General features: G+C 41.7%; 1 long non-coding RNA gene across 1 annotated transcript in view; it reads left to right on the forward strand.

The window, feature by feature from the left end:
- Positions 1-443: 443 nt before the first annotated feature.
- Positions 444-20786, forward strand: part of LOC142830293 (uncharacterized) — a 47743-nt gene continuing 27400 nt past the window's right edge. The window contains exons 1-2 of the long non-coding RNA XR_012905446.1: positions 444-706; positions 1592-1674. This is a non-coding gene — a long non-coding RNA (uncharacterized LOC142830293). The remainder of the gene's footprint in view (positions 707-1591; positions 1675-20786) is intronic.

Genomic DNA, 20786 nt, shown 5'->3' on the forward strand with positions numbered 1-20786 from the left:
GCTCTGTGGTTTAATTAAGAATATAAATTAATTGTAATGTAACTTTTTAGATTGCTATTAGAATATATATGTATTACATTTGATATTTAAAATCTGTCCCAAATCCTGCAAATAATTATGTACGCACTTAACTTGAAGCCAATGAGTCTATGCAGGAAGGTAAAGCCATGCAGGCTCTTAAGAGTTTGCAGGAGCAGGGTCTGTGACTCTGCTTTTGTAAACTGATTAGTCTACAATCAGTGCCCCCCCACCTGGCCACATTCATATGGTTTACAGAACTGGAATCTACAGCAGCAGGTAAATATGCTGGCAGCAGTCAGAGTTAAGACATTTGTTTAATCTGGTGCTGCTAATTAACCTAATTGATATAAAAAGCTGATGAGTGGGACGTGGGTACAATTCGGCAGTTGCCCCTTCTAGCTGTTCATTGTTAAAGGAAATAAAATGCCCTTGTTAGTGTTGCTATGTGTAAGGCCCACTATAAGATTAAACCATAGAGAAGTAGCAATTATTAACAAATAGTTGTAGAGGAGGTCAAGAGTTTACCTGTCTTTAACTGGGTCAAAAAGTAATTGCAGTAAGAACTAAAAAGCATCTGACAGTTGGACTGATGAGAGAGGTTCCCTTTTGCTGATGTAGGGAGCTTAAGCAGCACAGTACCATTGAAAAGGAAGAGGAGTAACAAAGAACCCCTGTTCTCTTCAAGGTAATATATGGGATTAGAGCATGGGATTGTGGGGGGAATAGGAAGGAAAATAAGAGCTAATGGCATTGAAGGTACAGGAAGAAAGGAGATGAGTGTGTGTGGATGCATTGAGCATGAAAGTGGTGAGAAGAATCATTGTAGGGACTTCACAGAGTAGAAGTGGGAGAGATATAAGCCCCCCAAGGAAGCATTGTGTTTTCCATGAGACATTTTCTTAAATAAGCCAGGAGTTTGGAGCACATGTAGGATTTACATTTGTTTTGTTTGCCTTTTTTTTGTCAGTGTCTTGGCCCTTTCAATTGTTTTCCCCACTCCCAAATAGAAGAGATTGTCTTATGAGAAAATTGAACTGGTTTGAACCTCTTGTATGATTTTAAACTCATGGGCTGTGTCTAGACTGGCAAGTTTTTCCGCAAAAGCATTTGCCTTTGTGGAAAAACTTGCCAGCTGTCTATACTGGCCACTTGAATTTCCTCAAGAACACTGACTTCCTACTGTCTGAAATCAGTGTTTCTTGCGGAAATACTATGCTGCTCCCGTTCGGGCAAAAGTCCTTTTGCGCAAAGCTTTTGCGCAAAAGGACTAGTGTAGACAGCTCGGATCTGTTTTGCGCAAAAAAGCCCCAATCGCGAAAATGGCGATTGGGGCTTTTTTGCGGAAAGGAGCATCTAGATTGGCATGGGCGCTTTTCCGCAAAAAGTGCTTTTGCAGAAAATCATACCAGTCTAGACGTAGCCAGGAGTTAAACCCTTGTTTAACTAAAACCCTATGTGGGCACTTTTTAATTTGGCTTAACTCTTTGGGATTGAGAGTACTTAAAAAAAGCGGTGCAAACATTTCAATGGACTCTTTTCTTGCTCCCTCCCTGACCATCACATTCACTAGTGCTGAAGGGAGAAAAGAAAAGCTGTTAGATCTTGGAGGAGCTGTCCTGAATAAGACCTGAATAAGACTGCTGAAAACATGAGGTGAGAAACTTTGTTGGATTTTGATTGTTCAAATTAGGCATTTGTGAGCATTTTATCATTTTCTTGTGACTGTTTCTGAATTGTATGCCTCCATTATGTGTACTTGCTTATAATCTATTTCTTTGTTGTTTAATACGCTTGTTTACTGTTTTATCTAATTGTTTGAGTTGAAATGTCTGAATAACTATTTGAGTTAAGATTGCTTATTCTCTTGAACAAATAGCAGAATTAAAATCTGCACAGTTTAAGGGAGTGTTGAGCACTGCTGGACATAACTTCTGAGGGAAATCTGAGCCTGGGGTGGGTTGGGGTCACCATGCAGTGTAACCAAGACTTGTGAGAGAGTATAAACAAGGTGTGGCTGGCAGACTGCAGTGTGGCTTGTGTGCTGGAAGCCTGTTTATAAGCAGCTAACATGGAAGCTACTGTAAGAATGAGGCTTTCGGGGAAGAGATGAAGGTACCATACTGCCTGGTCTGGATGTACCTTACTATGTCCCACTTAGTCAGATGATAATAACAATAGAGGCCATAGATGTATTCAAGAAAAAGAGATGGATTCTTTCCATGCCGGTAGTAAGTTTGGTTTTGACACTCTGCTTTTCTAGTTCATGCTGGCCTCCTGTTGATACACCACCGAAGTATTGTCACCCTTGCTGGGTAGGGTTACCATATGTCTGGCATTTCCCGCTATGTCCTCCTTTTTGGTCTTTAAATATCTAAAAATGTACAGGATTTTGTCCTGCTCATTCAGTGACAGACAAGATGCTTCCCCACTTTGCTGAGTCCACCCCCACCTGGGCATGCTCCCTATCCCCACCTGCAGCCTTTCTGTGGCCCTTAGACTTAGCAGCGCTTTCTTAGTAGTGGATGGGAGGGGTCACTGTGAGTGAGCAGCCACAAGCCCCGGTGTCCAGCAGGCTCAGTGAGAACAGCGACGCAGAGCTGGCAGGGGATGAACAGGGCACGGCACTTCCCTGGGTGGCCGGGAGCCGTGTGCAACTTGTCACCATTACGGGCCGAGTCCTGCTGCCCTGGAGCCTATAAATGCCATGTTGAGGAGAGCTCCCAGCAGTGCCTCAGAGATTCCCCCACCCCCTGTAGATCTGATCCCTGCGGCCCCCACAGCCCTGTAAATACCCCCAGGGACCCAAATCACACAGAGCCCCTTTACACCACCCTAGCACCAGATCCCTGGCCCCTGCACCTGAAGTCCCACCAGCACCCCCTGGGGCTTGAACAGCACGACCTCACTGGAGCTGTGCAAACAGCCACATAGTCCAAACCCCACGTTTCTCCTGAGCCCTGCATATGCCCTCTTTGACATGTACTCCACCGAGCCCTAAAATGCCTCTAGCTCTGTAACCCTGCATCCCCCTCCAGAGTCAAGGTAGGTTACCGGGGCGGGGGGCCTAGGGCGGGTTACCGGGGCGGGGGTAAGTAGTATACAGCAGTGGTCTCCAACCTTTTTACACCCAAGATCACTTTTTAAATGACAGACCAAGCCAAGATCTACCGCCCCTTCCCTTCCTTAAAGCCCCGCCCTCTCTATTCTCCTCCTCTCCATCACTTGTTATCCCCAATCCTTATGCTGCTGCTGCTTTTTTTTTTTATTTTTATTCTTCTGTAGGAAGAGGTTTTTCCAACATTTGGCCTGTCTACACTGGACCAAATGTCAGGAAAAAAACCCCTTCTTTTGGAAGCCACCTTATTCCTTGTGGAAAGAGGAATATAGGGGTGACCAAAAGAGCCTGTCCGCTCTTCCACTAAAAAAGCGGTAGAACAAACGCAACCCTGGATGCAGAAGAGTTTTTTCTGGGATATCTCCAGAATCCTGAAAAACTCCTGCAGTCTAGCTGGACCCTTGCTGTGTTGAGACAGGATGTGTAGGCTCTGGGGTGGGAATGAGGGATTTGGGTGTGGGAAAGGGTGAGAGGTGCAAGCTCTGGGAGGAAATCTGGATGCAGGAGAAGGTGGAGAAGGGGACACTGGCTTGGGGAGGGGGCTCCAGGCTGGGCAGTGTTGGGATACTAAGCAAGCCACAGGCTTGTGGATGTGAGGGAGCAGGAATTTGGGTTGGGGTATGTGAAGGGCTGAGGGCATGAGGTTCCAGTGTTTGATAGGCTCAGATCTAGGGTCTGGGAAAGGGGGAGTGCAGGAGTGGTTGTGGCCAGATGGGGGCTTGGCCCCAATTGGGGGTTTGTTGGCCAGGCTTCATTTTTAAATAGAATACTATGTTAACCACAAAAAGTTTCTGCATTGTCTTTATTTATGAGAATGGCAGGGAACCTGTCTTTAGTCAGGGGTCACTGACCCATAGAAAAGTCATTTGGGAGCAGGGGACACAGTACTGGGGAGGGGTGCTAGTGGGTTCTGGAGCAGGGAACAGGGTGCCAATGGGGGCAAGGAAGAGGGGGCAGGGTGCCAGGACAGGTTTCTGCAGCAGGGGACAGGGTGCTGGGGGGGACAGGTTTCTGCAGAGGGGAGAAGGGGGACAGGTTTCTGTAGTAGGAGACAGGGTGCCAGAAGGAACTGGTTTCTGCAGGGGGGGCAGGTTTCTGCAGCGGGGTTGGGGGGGCAAGGGAGAGGGAACAGGGGGCCAGGAGGGCGGGGGGCAAGTTTGGGGCAGAGGAGAGGGAACAAGGTTGGGGGCAGGGAGTTCCCTACACCAGCCACGGAGGGAAGCCTCCGACCTGCGCTCCCTCCGGACTGACCGCAGGGCAGCCGGGCTGGAGCGAAGAAAAGCGGCTGCTTGGCCAGCTGGCCATGGTGCTCAGCCAGGGTGCCATCAAGCTCCATGTGGGCAGGCGCAGAGGGGAAGCCGCCCAATCAGCTGGAGCGCGGTTCAGCCTCCTCTGGGCTGAACGCCACAGCCAGCAGGCCAGGCAGCTTCTCATCCCTCCAGCCCGGCTGCCCTGCGCTCAGCCCAGGGAGGCTGCACCTAGCTCCAGCTGTGAAAGCCACAGTCAGCTGGCTGGGGTGTTTCAGCTCTCCTGACTTCCCAGCTCTCACCATTCCTCGCAGCTACTCACCTGTGTTGTTGCTCAGTGATTAGCTGCACCTCAAATGAGGAAATCTAATGTAAATGTACTGCGCAGGTGCGCAGTTCAGAGAGGGCTCAAGAGCTATTCTTAGAGCCCCTGAGATCTACCGGTAGCTCACGATCTCCTGAGCCCTGCATATGCAGGTATACAGTAATTCCTCATTTAACACTATAGATATGTTTCAGAAAATGATCATGTGAAGTGAAAATGTGTTAAGCGGGGTCAATTTTTCCATTGAAAATAATGGAAGAGGTGGGGGTTGTTTTTCAAGCGGTGGTGTCTGTTGGGACCCGGATATAAGGTTGGGGGAGAAAGGGGACTGGGTTACAGCAGGGAGGGGAGGTATTTGGCTCTGGGGAAGGGAAGGAGAGTAGAGGGGAGAGGGATTAGGTTGGGAGTATGCCCCGGTGATGGATCTGCCGGGACCCACACTTCGTCCGGTGAGTGGGGGTCGCCGGGGAACAGAGTGGCGAGGGGCGAACCCTTTGCTGCTTTGTAGGGAGGCGGGGGAAGCCCCACGCAGCCACCGGCAATGGGCCAGCTGGGGAAATCATGTTATTCCGGGGACGGTTGTGTAATTCAAAAAACGTTCCCAAAAAAAAAAATCGTGCTATTGTGAAAACGTGTTAAGGAGGCACGTGTTAAATGAGGAATTCCTGTACAGTATATTTTATATTCACATTGTATATTCACTGTTACTCATTGTATATGCTCACCATGTATTCATGAGTCATAGATATAGATACAGTAAAGCTCCAATAGTCCGGCACTCCTGATAGTCCGGCGTCAAAATGGCAAGAGCCTAGTGAGTGAGCTTCAGTAAAAAATGAGTCACAAGGTAGCAGCAGCAGCAGCAGCTGAACTGAGCAAAAAGGGTAAAAAAGGCTTAAACTAAAACATTACAGTATACTGTATACAGTATGTGCAATAAAAAGGGTTAGGAATACTTTATATACAATATATAATCGGTTTATAGTACCTCCTGATAGTCCAGTTTATCTGATAATCCGGCACCACCTACGTCCCATAGGTTCCGGATTATCGGAAGTCTACTGTATATAGTATATATAACACATGACTACAATGTGAGTTGGTAGACACTGATACACTCTCCCCTCAAGAGTGTCCTCTTTTTTGAAAGTTCAAATATGGTAACCCTATTGTTGGGCAGAGATTGAATGAAGATGGAGATTAAACTACACTTTTGTAGTCTTGAGCTGGCGTCTGCAGAACTAGTAGAGGCATATTGGTGGTGAGGTTTGGAGCTGTTACTCATGTCTGTGGAGAACAGATAATTTCAGTTTTCAGGATGTAAATCTAGCACCCATCATTGACATTAAATTCACTTAAATATTTTTTATTGAATTTTGAATACCTTTTAAAGCAGCATGTATGACCAAAAGACACAGTGTTGTATAACTGTATTCATGTAACAAATAACTAGACATATATACTTTATTTTTTTGTTAATCCTACACTACAAAAATCTATCATTTTCTGCAATAACAACTTTCAAAACAATACATAGATGAAATATATCCCTGGTGTTACTGTACTGGAGCCACTAACTATATCCAGGGTTATATTAGTCAACTTGTGCTCCTCCTGGAATTTGAATGTATACGCTTATATTTGTGATAAAAAGGCAACATATTAAATCTATTCAGAGAGCTGTATGTACGGGAAAAGCCTTTATTTAGCAGAGAAATACTCCACAGTATCTTATTTCAGTAGATAACTGTTAGCATTTGCTTTATAAAAAGGAACAAATAACAGATTTCTCAACATCTAGAGGCTAACAACCATGAGCAACAGGCAGAAAGGGTTTATGCAAAACAAATCTCACAAGACAGTTTAATTTTCTCTTTTTAGGATGATAAAATTAGGGACTAATTCTTTATGAATTGTGCACCTAAACCTTTTGTGTCTGGAAGGATCGTGTAATATTCAATTTAGTTTATAGTGGGGTTAAGCTTCAGTAGGAATCCAAACTGGATGGAGGATAGTGATGAATGCAATGCAGTTATATCAGGGAAGGTGATGAGTGATGAGATCGGTCTTAACACTTATCGCTACTGATTTGAAAGAGGGAGTAAGCAGAAAACACCAAACTGATAGAAGCTGTAAATATCACTAAGCACAGAGAAATAATGCAAGGAGAAGTTAAGTGTTTTTGAAGGGGAAGGAAATAATCTAAAATATTATGAAAGGTAGCATGTAAAGTCTGGTATTTCTGGAAGACTCTTCAGAGCTTTCAGATGTGGAATGGCAGCTTTCTCAGATCTTCACCGACAGGCAGAATGTGTTTGAATATTTGACAAAGACATAATATGATCTCCCAAGCCCATGTCTGACATTTGAGCTAGAATTTGTGTTAAACGTACACTATTGTTCTGAAGTCTAAATACAAATCACTTCCCTCTTCAAATCAGATCTCATTTGCATTGCCTTTCTCTTGTCATCCTACCAGTTCCCTATAGATTTACAGGAAAACAAGGCTTCCATTTTTATTGTAAATCCTTTCTTGAGGAAAGAGAGACAAAAACCCTTCAGGCTATCCTCCTTTGAGGGTCATCTTTAATAGTTTCAATAACTTGTTTTATACATTACAAGTAAAAATCTTGGGTCCTCTGAAGTCAATGTCAAAGCTCCCATTAATTTGACGGGGCAACGCTTTTGCCGTATGAAATTGGGTAAATTAGCTATTTTATTTTTGAGAGAAAACACTTTATTTTTAGTCATATTTCAGGGAATAAGTCATTTCAGATTCTGACAGGTCAACAATATTATGACAATTGTTCACATAATTTTATGGAAAGGCTCTAGTGCTGCATTGTCTCTCTCTTTTTTTTAAAACGTCCAGGAAATAATTGCAGAATCTCTCTCAAATATTGCATAATAGACTTAGGGGAAATCACAGAATGCTTATTTTCAGGTATCTAACAAGAACTATGCTAATCAACAGTTCAGATTCACCACTGATGGCTGTTTTTTTCAGGTTTCACTGTGGTCTAGTAAGAAGAGGTTTGAAACATTAACCTCTGGTCAATTAACTTTAATTTTCATACCCTTTCAGACTCCAGAACAAATAGTTCTCCCAGTTGGACTGCATTAAAATGATGATTATTAAAGCATGAGGTAGCCTGTGCAAACCAGCTAGAATGCTTGGGGAAAGATCTCTCTCAACAATTTGTACTGAGACTTTTGACGTTGGCACCTTCTCTGGCTAGTGGATACATGTAACAGATTGGTCCTTTGTCTTATCCAACTCTCAGTTTTGCACCTTTTCTCATGCAACCCCTATGCTTGGGACAAACTATCCACTTCTTGACTGTCAATCACCTTCCTTCAAGTACCTCCTTAAACCCTACTTCTTTTGTCAAACCTTCTTTACTGCCTTGTGTTTAGAAATCAGCTGGGACATAACTTTCTTCAGACTGGGCTAAACCTAAACTCTAGATTCAAAACTTCCTGAACTTTGAGGTATTTGTACTCCAGGGCTGAATTTTGATTCTTGGGATCACACTCTGCTCACCTAGTCCTCTCCACTTCCTAGCTGTGAACCTTGTTTTATTTTTGATTGTGCATAGATGGTAAGATCTTAGGAGTTGGAAACCCAGTTAGTTTCTTCCCTAGAATAAGAGAGTGCAATTCTTATTGATGTCAATTTTTACCATATCTGAATTTGACTCCTTCTGATTTTTTTTGTTATTTGTAAATTGTATAACATCTTCTATTAGCTGGCTCTGGAAGACAGAAAATCTTGTATAGATACAAAAATAGAAAAGTCACTTGTGAAATTTGGATAAGAAATGGGTATTCTGAATAATTTCCAAGTTGCTGCTTTTCTCAAATATTTCCCCAGCCAATAAGACTTTGGATTAATATAATTCATTGCAACCTTAAGAGGCCATGAGAGGTAATTTCTCAAGCTCTTCCTTTAACCGTGTATTTTATTTACTTGACACAATCACAGACATATGTCAAATTCTTTGTTTTTGAAAATTCCCTATGCATATAAAACTGCTAATCCCCTACGCCATCTCCAACAGTGCCTTCCAGACTCATTTTGAAATGAAGAATGAGCAAATGACATGCAGTAATGGAAAACATCTCAAGATGGTGCCTCTTACATAGCTTAATTTCTAAATGTGGTTATTAGCAGCCTAGCCTCTTTAAGTTGAGGCAAAATATTGCTATTAACATCAACAGGCTTTGGATCGGGCCCTCATAATCCATTTTGGGAATGATATTTACGCTGCCATCTCATTCAAAGTATGTGAGTGAAATTGATAGCTTTTTTTAAAGAGGTACAAAAGTTAGCATCTGATGCATATATTTAGCAGGAAAAACTAAGATGTACAACATTTTTGTCACCACTCAGAATATTGAAGGTTCTTTTCCAAAACAATTCCCAAACTTCAAGATGTTGGATTTTAGACAAATGCAACTGACTCTAAACTATATTAATCCCCACATGGAAGTGGGAAAACTTCTCTAACAAATGAAGGACAAGGATTTAATCTGGGAAGTATAAACTTGCATTGCTTATTAATTATTGGCAATATCCACTACGCACAACTTCCCTTCAGCTATGGGCAACCTAACCTTTCTGGGGCTAATTCAGTTTTTTTTTCTTTTCTGTCTAATAGGTAAAGAAGTGAGTTTATTTGGATGTTGATGATTCAGATTGTGTATGGGCACCTTTTTTCTTGTATTTGCAGAGCATGTCATGTGAGCTAACAACACTTGAAATTGAATTCATAGAATACTAGGACTGGAAGGGACCTTGAGAGGTCATCGAGTCCAGTCTCCTGCCCCCATGGCAGGACCAAATACTGTCTAGACCATCCCTGATAGACATTTATCTAACCTACTCTTAAATATCTCCAGAGATGGGGATTCCACAACCTCCCTGGGCAATTTATTCCAGTGTTTAACCACCCTGACAGTTAGGAACTTGATCCTAATTTCCAACCTAAACCTCCCTCGCTGCTGTTTAAGCTCATTGCTTCTTGTTCTATCCTCAGAGGCCAAGATGAACACATTTTCTCCCTCCTCCTCATGACACCCTTTTAGATATCTGAAAACTGCTATCATGTTCCCCCCTCAATCTTCTCTTTTCTAAACTAAACATACCCAATGCTTTCAGCTTTCCTTCATAGGTCATGTTCTCTAGACCTTTAATCATTCTTGTTACCCTTCTCTGGACCCTCTCCAATTTCTCCACATCTTTCTTGAAATGCGGTGCCCGGAACTGAACACAATACTCCAACTGAGGCCTAACCAGCGCAGAGTAGAGCGGAAGAATGACTTCTCATGTCTTGCTCACAACACACTTGTTAATGCATCCCAGAATCATGTTTGCTTTTTTTGCAACAGCATCACACTGCTGACTCATATTCAGCTTGTGGTCCATTATAACCCCTAGGTCTCTTTCTGCCGTACTCCTTCCTAGACAGTTGCTTCCTATTCTGTATGGCTATGTCTAGACTGCAAGCCTCTTTCGAAAGAGAGTGTCTAGACTGCACGCGGAACTTTCGAAAGAGCAAGCCGCTTTTTTGAAAGAAAGCACCCAGTGAGTCTGGATGCTCTCTTTCGAAGAAGCCCTATTTACATTCAAGAACGCCTTCTTTCGAAAGAAGCACTTTCGAAAGAAGGCGTTCTTCCTCGTGAAATGAGGTTTACCGCCGTCGAAAGAAAAGCCACGTTCTTTCGATTTTATTTCGAAAGAACGCGGCTGCAGTCTAGACGCAGGTGAAGTTTTTTCGGAAAAAGGCTACTTTTCCCGAAAAAAACCCTGAGTCTGGACACAGCCTATGTGTGAAACTGATTGTTCCTTTCTAAGTGGAGCACTTTGAATTTGTCTTTATTAAACTTCATCCTGCTAACCTCAGACCATTTCTCCAATTTGTCCAGATCTTTTTGAATTATGACTCTATCCTCCAGAGCAGTCGCAACCCCTCTCAGCTTGGTATCATCTGCAAACTTAGTAAATGTACTTTCTATGCCAATATCTAAATAGTTGATGAAGATACTGAACAGAGCCGGTCCCAAAACATACCCCTGCGGAACCCCACTTGTTATACCTTTCCAGCAGGATTGTGAACCATTAATAACTACTCTCTGAGTATGGTTATCCAGCCAGTTATGCATCCACCTTATAGTAGCCCCATCTAAGTTGTATTTGCCTAATTTATTGATAAGAATATCATGCGACACTGTATCAAATGTCTTACTAAGGTCTAGGTGTACCACATCCATCACTTCTCCCTTATCCACAAGACTCGTTATCCTATCAAAGAAAGCTATCAGATTGGTTTGACATGATTTATTCTTTACAAATCCATGCTGGCTGTTCCCTATCACCTTGCTGCCTTCCAAGTGTTTACAGATGATTTCCTTAATTACTTGCTCCATTATCTTCCCTGGCACACAAGTTAAACTAACTGGTCTGTAGTTTCCTGGGTTGTTGTTATTTCCCTTTTTATAGATGGGCTCTATAGTTGCCCTTTTCCAGTCTTCTGGAATCTCTCCTGTCTCCCATGATTTTCCAAAGATGATAGCTAGAGGCTCAGATACCTCCTTTATCAGCTCCTTGAGTATTCTAGGATGCATTTCATCAGGCCCTGGTGACTTGCAGGCATCTAACTTTTTTCTAGGTGATTTTTAACTTGTTCTTTTTTTATTTTACCTTCTAAACCTCCCTCCTTCCCACTAGCATTCACTATGTTAGGCATACCTTCAGACTTCTCTGTGAAGACCGAAACGAAATCATTAAGCATCTCTGCCATTTCCAAGTTTCCCGTTACTGTTTCTCCCTCCTCACTGAGGAATGGGCCTACCCTGTCCTTGGTCTTCCTCTTGCTTCTAATGTATTTATAAAAAGTCATCTTGTTTCCCTTTATTCCCATAGCTAGTTTGAGCTCATTTTGTGCCTTTGCCTTTCTAATCTTGCCCCTGCATTCCTGTGTTGTTTGCCTATATTCAGTCTTTGTAATTTGTCCTACTTTCCATTTTTTTTATATGACTCCTTTTTTTTTTTTATTTATGCAAGATCTGGTGGTTAAGCCAAGGTGGTCTTTTGCCATATTTTCTATCTTTCTGATGCAGTGGAATAGCTTGCTTTTGGGCTCTTAATAGTGTCCTTTCAAAAAACTGCCAACTCTCCTCAATTGTTTTTCCCCTCCGTCTTGATTCCCATGGGATCTTACCTATCAGCTCTCTGAGCTTACCAAAATCCGCCTTCCCAAAATCCATTGCCTCTATTTTGCTGTTCTCCCTTCTACTCTTCCTTAGAATTCTGAACTCTATGATTTCATGATCACTTTCACTCAAGCTGCCTTCCACTTTTAAATTCTCAACAAGTTCCCCTCTATTTGTTAGGATCAAATCTAGAACAGCTTCCCCCCTAGTAGCTTTTTCAACCTTCTGAAATAAAAAGTTGTCTCCAATGCAGTCCAAGAACTTATTGGATAGTCTGTGCCCTGCTGTGTTGTTTTCCCAACATATATCTGGATAGTTGAAGTCCCCCCTCACCACCAAGTCTTGGGCTTTGCATAATATAGTTAGTTGTTTAAAAAAGCCTCATCCACATCTTCCACCTGAGTAGGTGGCCTGTAGTAGACTCCCTAGTATGACATCACCCTTGTTTTTAACCCCTTTTAGCCTAACCCAAAGACTCTCAACACTTCCGTCTCCTAAGTCCATCTCCACCTCACTCCAAGTGTGTTCATTTTTAATATATAAGGCAACACCTCCTCCCTTTTTTCCCCTGTCTATTCTTCCTGAGCAAGCTGTACCCTTCCATACAAACATTTCAATCGTGTATTATCCCACCAAGTTTCTGTGATGTCAACAATGTCATAATTGTACTTATTTATTAGCACTTCCAGTTCTTCCTGCTTATTACCCATACTTCTTGCATTTGTATATAGGCATCTAAGACACTGATTTGACCTTGCCTCCCAGTTTTGCCCTGACCCTCTGTTCTCTCTGCCATTATAGCTCACGCTCCCTCCCATTTCCGACCCATCTCCCAGGTCTCCATGTTGTCCACTTGCCTGTGGGCTTTGCTTACCTGTCCCCGTCGAACCTAGTTTAAAGCCCTCCTCACTAGGTTAGCTAGCCTGTGTCCAAATAGGGTCTTCCCTCTCCTCGAAAGGTGAACGCCATCTTTGCCCAGCAGTCCTTCCTGGAATAGCATCCCGTGGTCAAGGAAGCCAAAGAATTGTACGGTGTTTTCTTCAAGATTATGAACAGAAAATCAGTTACATGAAGTGGCAGTTTTTGTCATTCAGAGGATGACCAGGTAACATTGTGTCAAAGGCTTTGTTTTAATTTGTGTAATAAGAGTCTAGTGCCTTTATAATATTAACCAATTTAATTTAGGTCATTGCTTTGCCTTGAGGGAATGGAATAATTTCTTATTAACCTATGAGACTGCCCTAAAGAGGTCCCTTCCAGCACTTACAAAATAAATTAGCCTAGAGAGCTGTCCATTAGAGTTTAGGTTTGTCATTTGTAGAATGATGTATTTCTAGACTTTAATTCTACTTTTGAGAATAAAACCGAAACTGAGAGATGCTTTTGGAATAGCACACAATGTGGAAAGGAGTAGGCAAACACCTTGACACAGGTGTTTTTTTTTCTTTTTTTTATAATTGTATTGAGATTCAACATGGCACTAAACTAGTCCTTCCTACATACATAGGATGTTCTCATGTGCATGTCGCCTGACACACTGCTGTGTTTTCACATCTATGCAGCTGGATAGTACATGTTTTGATGACTGTACTCTTCTACCTTATCAGGGCTAGCTTAAATTATTGTCCCCTTTTCATGATGTTGTGAGAGAAATCCAGTAATTTTTTCTGTTAAAAGGAGAGATGGTGAGGTGAATAAAATTCGCTATCAACTGAACGTTGTGAATTGCTTCATATCCTCTCTGACTATAAGGAAACTTTCACTTAGGAAGATAGGGAAGTATTTGTCTTCCTGAGAAATCTCTACAAACTGTCATATGAGCTGGTTCCTGATTGACCAGGCAAAAAGACAGTTTGTCCCCCACACGGGCACATTTCTTTTCAATGTGTGTATGACATGCCAAGATTGGTAAAATAGAAAAATACCTTCTGATAAAACTCTTAGCCAATTAATTATCTATTTACAAGGGTGCCCTGACTAAATTCTTCAGAATATGTAATCTGCAATTTATCCTGAGAATTATGTTGAAGAAATGTTTATTTCCAGAATACTCCACAGAAACGTGTCTGGTATGGGGTGGGGAGAAACAAAAACCTGGTATATTTATACATCTGTTGTTGAATGGAATCTACCTTCATAAGTAAAATGTGTTTGCTGGAGATGGCAGCCTCTATAATGGAGAGCTGTAACTTAATGTGTGGTGAAATAATGCATCAGTCCCTCATTTGTAACTGCTCCATAACACATACTGTCTTTGAAACTGTGAAGGGAGGTATATGAGGGACAAATCTAAACAATAATAGAATATCTGAGGGGAAATACATTGTTGCCTTCTCTAAGGTTTCATTATTCCACCTTAGTGAATGAATGTAACACAAGTTTCAGTAAAACAGGTTAGGATCTTAATATTTTTCATGGCTATTCCCCACTCTGGCACTTTGAGTGCAGAAGGTAGGGGCCCTCAAGAAACTTTAAAATATCCTCCAACTAAAGGCTTCTGCTTAAAAATGCCCCAAGGTCACAGATTCACAGACTTTGGGTGATATGCTGTCACCACCCAATTGCAAAAACAACCCCTTTAAGAACTCAGATGCACTTGTGAATTTCTTTTTGTGGGGTACCCTCAAGCTCTTTAACCCTTCCTGTGGAGAGAGCTTGAAAACAAATGGTAACTACTAAATAGCTGGCCTTTCATTCTCAGGCAATGCACACATAACCTCCTGCCTTCTAGGACACAGGAATCAGATCATAGTCTTAAAAAGGTGATTTGATTAGCAACCAAGTATGCCTACTTTGTTTTGTTAGGTGTTACAGAGCAACTGGTTTAAAAAAAAAAAGCAGAATTGAAAAACACAGACTTGTTTTCCTGGGATTCAGTTTAAAAGTTAGTGTATGGGGATGGGGGTGCACTTGGGCTCAGCACAAGACAATCCTAAATGTAAAGAAAATAACCTAATTGCATCAGACTAAACATTCCCTGTTCTACTCTAATCTGTTCTGAGGTTTAAACAACTGATATTGTGCTGCTTTTGCTCTCTTTGAACTCATGAGTCTTACCAGGCTTCTACCTCGGTCACACACTCTGACTCATCCAGGATCACACTAGAAGTCTATGGTAGAGCAGGGAGCTAAACCAGGGTTTTGAGTGTTCCAGGTTAAGGTCCTAATCACTGGACCATCCTTTCCTTCTAGGGCAGTGGTCTCCTACCTTTTTAAGCAGAAGATCACTTTTTGAATGTCAGTTCAGGATCTCTCTCAAACCCAAATACTGAGGCCCCACCCTCCTCACTCTGTGAAGATGGGGTACAGTGGAGGGGGATAGAGTGGCATCAACGCCCTCTGTCTCCCTCACTCTGCACAATAAGCAGGAGGCTCCCAGGGGGCATCTTTGAAGCTCTGGGCAGGAGCAGCGGGGCAGTGGGGAGAGAGGCAGCAGAAGTGCCAGCACTTGATAGCCTCCCAGCCAAACCAGTCAGGATCACCTGTCAGAGGCTCCAAGATGTACCAGAAAATCCCACTGCTCTAGGACATACTGGCCATCACTGAGTTTTTCTGAAAATCCCACTCAATATCTGTGTAATATCTTCTTAGCATTGATACTCGTATGATGTTTGCTAAAACGAATGCTTAAAGTGGCAGCTGTGAACAGATTTCCCTGTCTTAATAGTTTACTTGACACACTTATTGCTCTATACAAAGACATTTTTCTAAGATTTCCCTTTGTATTTGACCCTTAGTTAATGAACTTATTCCCCTTCACTCTGTCCTTCACCACTTGTCTTCCTCTTTCTAGTGAATATAAATCTAACTTTTACAACTCCTAATGTCACCCTAGAAACTTAAGGCCAAATTTAATAACACAAAAGGTGAAAATTGAATGTTTCAGCTGGGTAGCTAATTAGTGTAAGCAGTTTAACAAATCCATGTAAATTACTTTGAGGACCAATTCAAATTTGGGGGATAAAAATGGATTTCAACAGAAGTTATATCTGGCTTTGGAGGTGGTAAAGCTGGAACATTATGACCTAATTTTGGGAAAGGGTTTGACTTTTTCTGCATCTCTTCTTAGCTTCCTGACTCTCCCTTCTGCCTTCTCCTTCTCCTTCCATGCCCCTGGTACTAAGTTCTGCTCTATTTGATCTGTATAAATCTTCAGTCATTCATCTGATTTTGGCAAATGTCTTCACTGATATTGAGGCAAGTTGTACCACTCCACTATTTTCACCTGTAGTCTGATGACCTTCTTGCTCCCCACAGATTTGTGAGATTTTTTTTTTCACCAGGTTACTTTAAACTGAACCACATTTGTTGCCTTTGTCAGAAGATATTTTGATTTAGAATTCTCAGTGTAAATTTTCATAATGCCATTGTTTTCAATGGAGATACAAAGTTTTGGTCCAGCTTTAATATCTTCCTTTCATGACATTCAGAGTTTTGCATTAATTCTAGGTAATGTTCTGACTTGAGGTTTTATTTACAAATCAGTGTATTTTGTTTGTGAATAGGTATTGTTCAAACTGTCAGCTCAATATCCGGAAGCAAATTTAAATGAACAATCACCCCACATCCTCTCTGGGGTTAGGGACTAATAGCTTGCGATTATAAAGATACTATAACTTTTACCGAGGTAGTTAACTTAAAATTCAGGGCCTTGCAGGACTGTATTGGTTAATATGAGAAATTCGTGTAGTAGGTCACCTACATTTTTTGACATACTCTTGTTTTCATTTACCAAAATAGATGTGTAAAGTTGTTTCCTTGAATATGGTGGAAATGAACAACATGTAGCTTCATTGCTTAGATATACCTGGGTCTGACACTTCAGCCACCTCAAACAACTATTTCTTTGCTTGGCTTCAGAGATGTGTGCAGCTCCTTTCCTTGCTTTCTCTGGCAGCACACATTGCCAGTTATCCTAGCCCCTGCTTCTGTAGCCAAGACAAACTCCTGAGTTCACTCAGCTTAGCTCTGACTTGCCAGGAGTCCCAGTGCCAGGGGCAGCCACCTCCCCAAAATACACACTTGTGTTTACCACTTGATTATGGTTGTGTTCAGCCTGAGTATGCTTGGCACATTCTTGATTTTAATGAGGCCTGTGGTTGCCATTAGGGGACTCTGATCCAAAGACAGCCATTTTTACTGATAAAATGTGGCATTCACAGCTGCAATCCAGTGAAAATACATACAAATCTGATTTTCTAGAAACCAAGGAAGGAAAACAAAAAGCTCCTCTCACATTTTTCTTCCCCTATAATTTGTTCTAAACTTCAACCTGCTTTTGCCTTGTTTTTTTCCCCTTTTCCTCATCAGCTCTTTCTTCTGGTATTCGCCAATTATACCACTTTCATATTACTTGAGATGATATAGACCTTCCTTCACATTGTCTTCCAAGTCATTGTTCATATCATGCAAAAACAATGGAAGATGAACAAATAGGGATTGCAGGACTGGGCCTATAGTGAGAGGAATACAACTTGGACTCCCTGATTTACACCCCCCCCCTTCCCTCCCATGTGCCTCTGGTTCACAATTAAAAAAATGAACACATATGAAAAGGACAAATCACATTTCAGAACAGAAGGGGGGAGGGGGGGAGAAGGTAAATGTCTGTGAGCTAATGATATTAGAGGTGATAATTGGGAAAGCTATCTTTGTAATGGGTAAGATAACGAGAGTCTTTGTTAAGACCCTGGCGTAAACTGTCGAATTTTAGCATGAATAACAGTTCAGAGGATTCCCTTTCAAGTGCAGTTTTAAAAGGCTTTTGAAGCAGGGTGCAGGTAATTAAGTCATTGAGACAATGTCCTTTCTGGTTGAAATGGCAAGAATTTGATTTGTCCTTTTCATATGTGTTCACTTGTATCCTTTGGTATATATGGTTGTGACTATTTTCTTCCACTATTTGATCTGAGGAAGTGGGTCTGGCCCACGAAAGCTCATCATCTAATAAACTATCTTGTTAGTCTTTAAAGTGCTACATACTCCTGTATTTTGTTTCAGCTACCCTAGACTAACACGGCTACATTTCTATCACCATTTTTTTTATAAAGTACCCCTTAAAAAAAAAAGTACCCCCATAACCTACAGTTTTCAGACACACAATTTTTGTCTAGCATTGCAACACGTTTGTTTAAACAATGTAATCGTAGCCAGGCGGGCGATGAAACTTTTGGGTGTAAAGCGTACAAAAAGAATAAAGCGCTGTAAAACTTAAAACACAAATTCAGTTTTCTCCAAATGTCAGTTGTTGACGTACCTCCCCCCCGACTTCTCTCAAGTACCCCTAAGTGTACTCATACCACTGGTTGAGAAACACTGGTGTAGATGTACCCTAAGTGGCATCAGCACTACTACATGGGACAGAGCAACGCACCCAGGAGGTGTGCGGATTACACTCTCTCTATTGGGGAAAACTGGCTTGACATGTCTCTTGAGGATGTGTTGTGGCTAAATTGTTCTTTCTGGAGATATCTGCACAGCAAAGAAAAATCTCAATTGGCCCAGACTGGCCAGCTCAGACTTGGACTATGGGGCAGTTCCACTGCCGTGTAGATTTCTGGGCTTTGTTTGGAGCCTAGTCTCTCAGACCCTCCCAAGGTCCCAGAACTCTGACTCTAGCCTGAGCCCAGAAGTCTACACAATAAAATGAGTCTGCTGCCAGACACCTGAGAGGCTGAGTTGGCTGGCACAGGCCAGCCATGGGTGTCTACTTATAGACCTGGATCAGAAGGCTTGGCAGAGAATGATTAAACCATCTGCAAGGGGTGTCCGATTGACTGAAGTACCCCTTTCTTTGAATTGTGTGCTATATGAATAACATTCTCTTTAACTGGTAGTTCTAAAATATTCACATACCCGAGAAAGTCATGTAAGGTGCAAGTTTGAAAACTATCTAGCTATAAGACTAGTTTGTCCACAATAAGTCTTAATTGGCTATCATTTAGCTTCCTGTGGAGTTTTTTTTCTAGATACATTTTAAATATAAGGGTGTTATATTATTATTAGAGTTGTTTCCAATGAGGAGTCAACCAGCTGTGCTGATGTAACCACCACCAGGCAGATTTGAACTTGGGACCTCTGGAGCTGCATATAGGAGCCTCTACTCTCTGAGCTAAAAGCCAGCTGACTCTTAGCCAGTACTGTAGAGGTCTCTTGATCTTAACTGTTGCTGTGGTCTAGGTGCCACTACATTGCTCAGTAATCACACTAGGTGTGTGGGTTACACTGACACAATGGCTTTGTCTATACAGTAGGGTTTTAGCGCAAGAAGCCTTTTCCGGAAGAAATCTTCCGCAAAAACTTCTTGCTCAAAAGTGTGTCCATACCTCAAAGCATATCGCAAAAGTGATGTGCTTTTCCACAAGAGAGCGTCCCACACTGCACTGACACTTTTCTCCAGAAAGCTCAGATGGCCATTTTGTGAATCAGAGCACCTGTGCTTTTGCCAATAGGGGTTTCTTGCGCAAAACCCCTCTGGAGTGTCCACACCGCCGTTTTTGCACAAGAGCTGTAGTGCAAAAAGGAGTCATTCCTCGTGGGTAGAGGAATAACTCTACTGGAAAAAGCCCTCTGTTCTCTAATTTTTTTTTTGTTTTTGTTTTTTTTTCTTGTGCAAAAATGCGCTGGAGGTATAGATGCCTTGGCCATTTTTGCACAAGACCTTGTAGTGTAGACATAGCCAATATGAAAAAGCAATCTTAAGTTTGTGTGTAAATTGGGGGTAACTTTTGGTGGCCCCATTTTGCACTTGTCACTTACTGTATTATTGATCTACGAATATTTTTCTGAACACAGTTTAAGGTGAGACTTCATAGGAGAGCTCTCTAAATCACTGCCATTTTCCCAGCAATGTATAAGATCACTGCTATTTTCCCAGCAATGTATAAGCAAGTGTTACACTTTATACTTTTAAGTAAAAGTTAACTGTGCATACATTGTTTTAGAACCTTGTTTTTTTTTTACATACCTGAAGTCTACTTACAAATAAATTATTCATATGTGTAAACTTGTCACTTCCTATTCACACAAGTTAACTGTATAAACTTTTAATTTTTTCTTTCAGTGTAGCATTTAACCAAACTTTGTTTTTCATCTCTCAGCCAGTTGCTGGACAGTTAATTTTGGCAGATTTGTAGTTGCTTGAGGAAAAGCTTTTTACTTTGTTCCACTTCCACTGTAATTGCTGAGAGTGGAAAGATTGCTTTGATAATTATGGCTCTCAAATATGTTAATGATGCCTCCACTTACTGTTCCTGTACTTAATCACATGGTGGTACATGTTAGGGGTTTTTATGTACTAACCATTAGTGAAATTCTTCTCTGAAAAGAGCCCAAAAGTCACTAATCTGCATCATTGATTGAAGCTCTGACTTAATCAATGGGATTCTATCATCAACTGCAGGTCCAGTCGCTTGGTTGACAGCAGGCTTGAAGTCTGTGTAATAGCTAATTCAACTGTGTAAATAGTTAAAGAATCTCAAAATAATTGATTATAGCAAATAGTGATTTAAACATGCACATATTGTAGAGACTGAAGAATTCTGACAAAGCTTGCAAACAAATTACATAAATTACTGCATAAAAATAAATATTTATTTTGCTGACAGCATGTTTGGGTGATTGGTAATGTTGCCCTAGGGACGTGGACAAGCAATTTAGAATAAAAGTGGCCAATGGTGTGGATATAAAACGGGGAGGAGTCCCTACACAGAAGAAAGATCCGACCTGAGAGCCGTATCTAATCACCGGTGGATCTCTAGCCACAAATCAGGCATACACAATTTAGGGCCAAACCATGTATTTGAGTAGAATAGTGGAACAGATATACAGTTAACAGCAAGTTTCAATAAACCAACCCTCCCTA

The sequence above is a fragment of the Pelodiscus sinensis genome, chromosome 7 (assembly GCF_049634645.1).
Source record: "Pelodiscus sinensis isolate JC-2024 chromosome 7, ASM4963464v1, whole genome shotgun sequence".
NCBI lineage: Eukaryota > Metazoa > Chordata > Testudines > Trionychidae > Pelodiscus > Pelodiscus sinensis.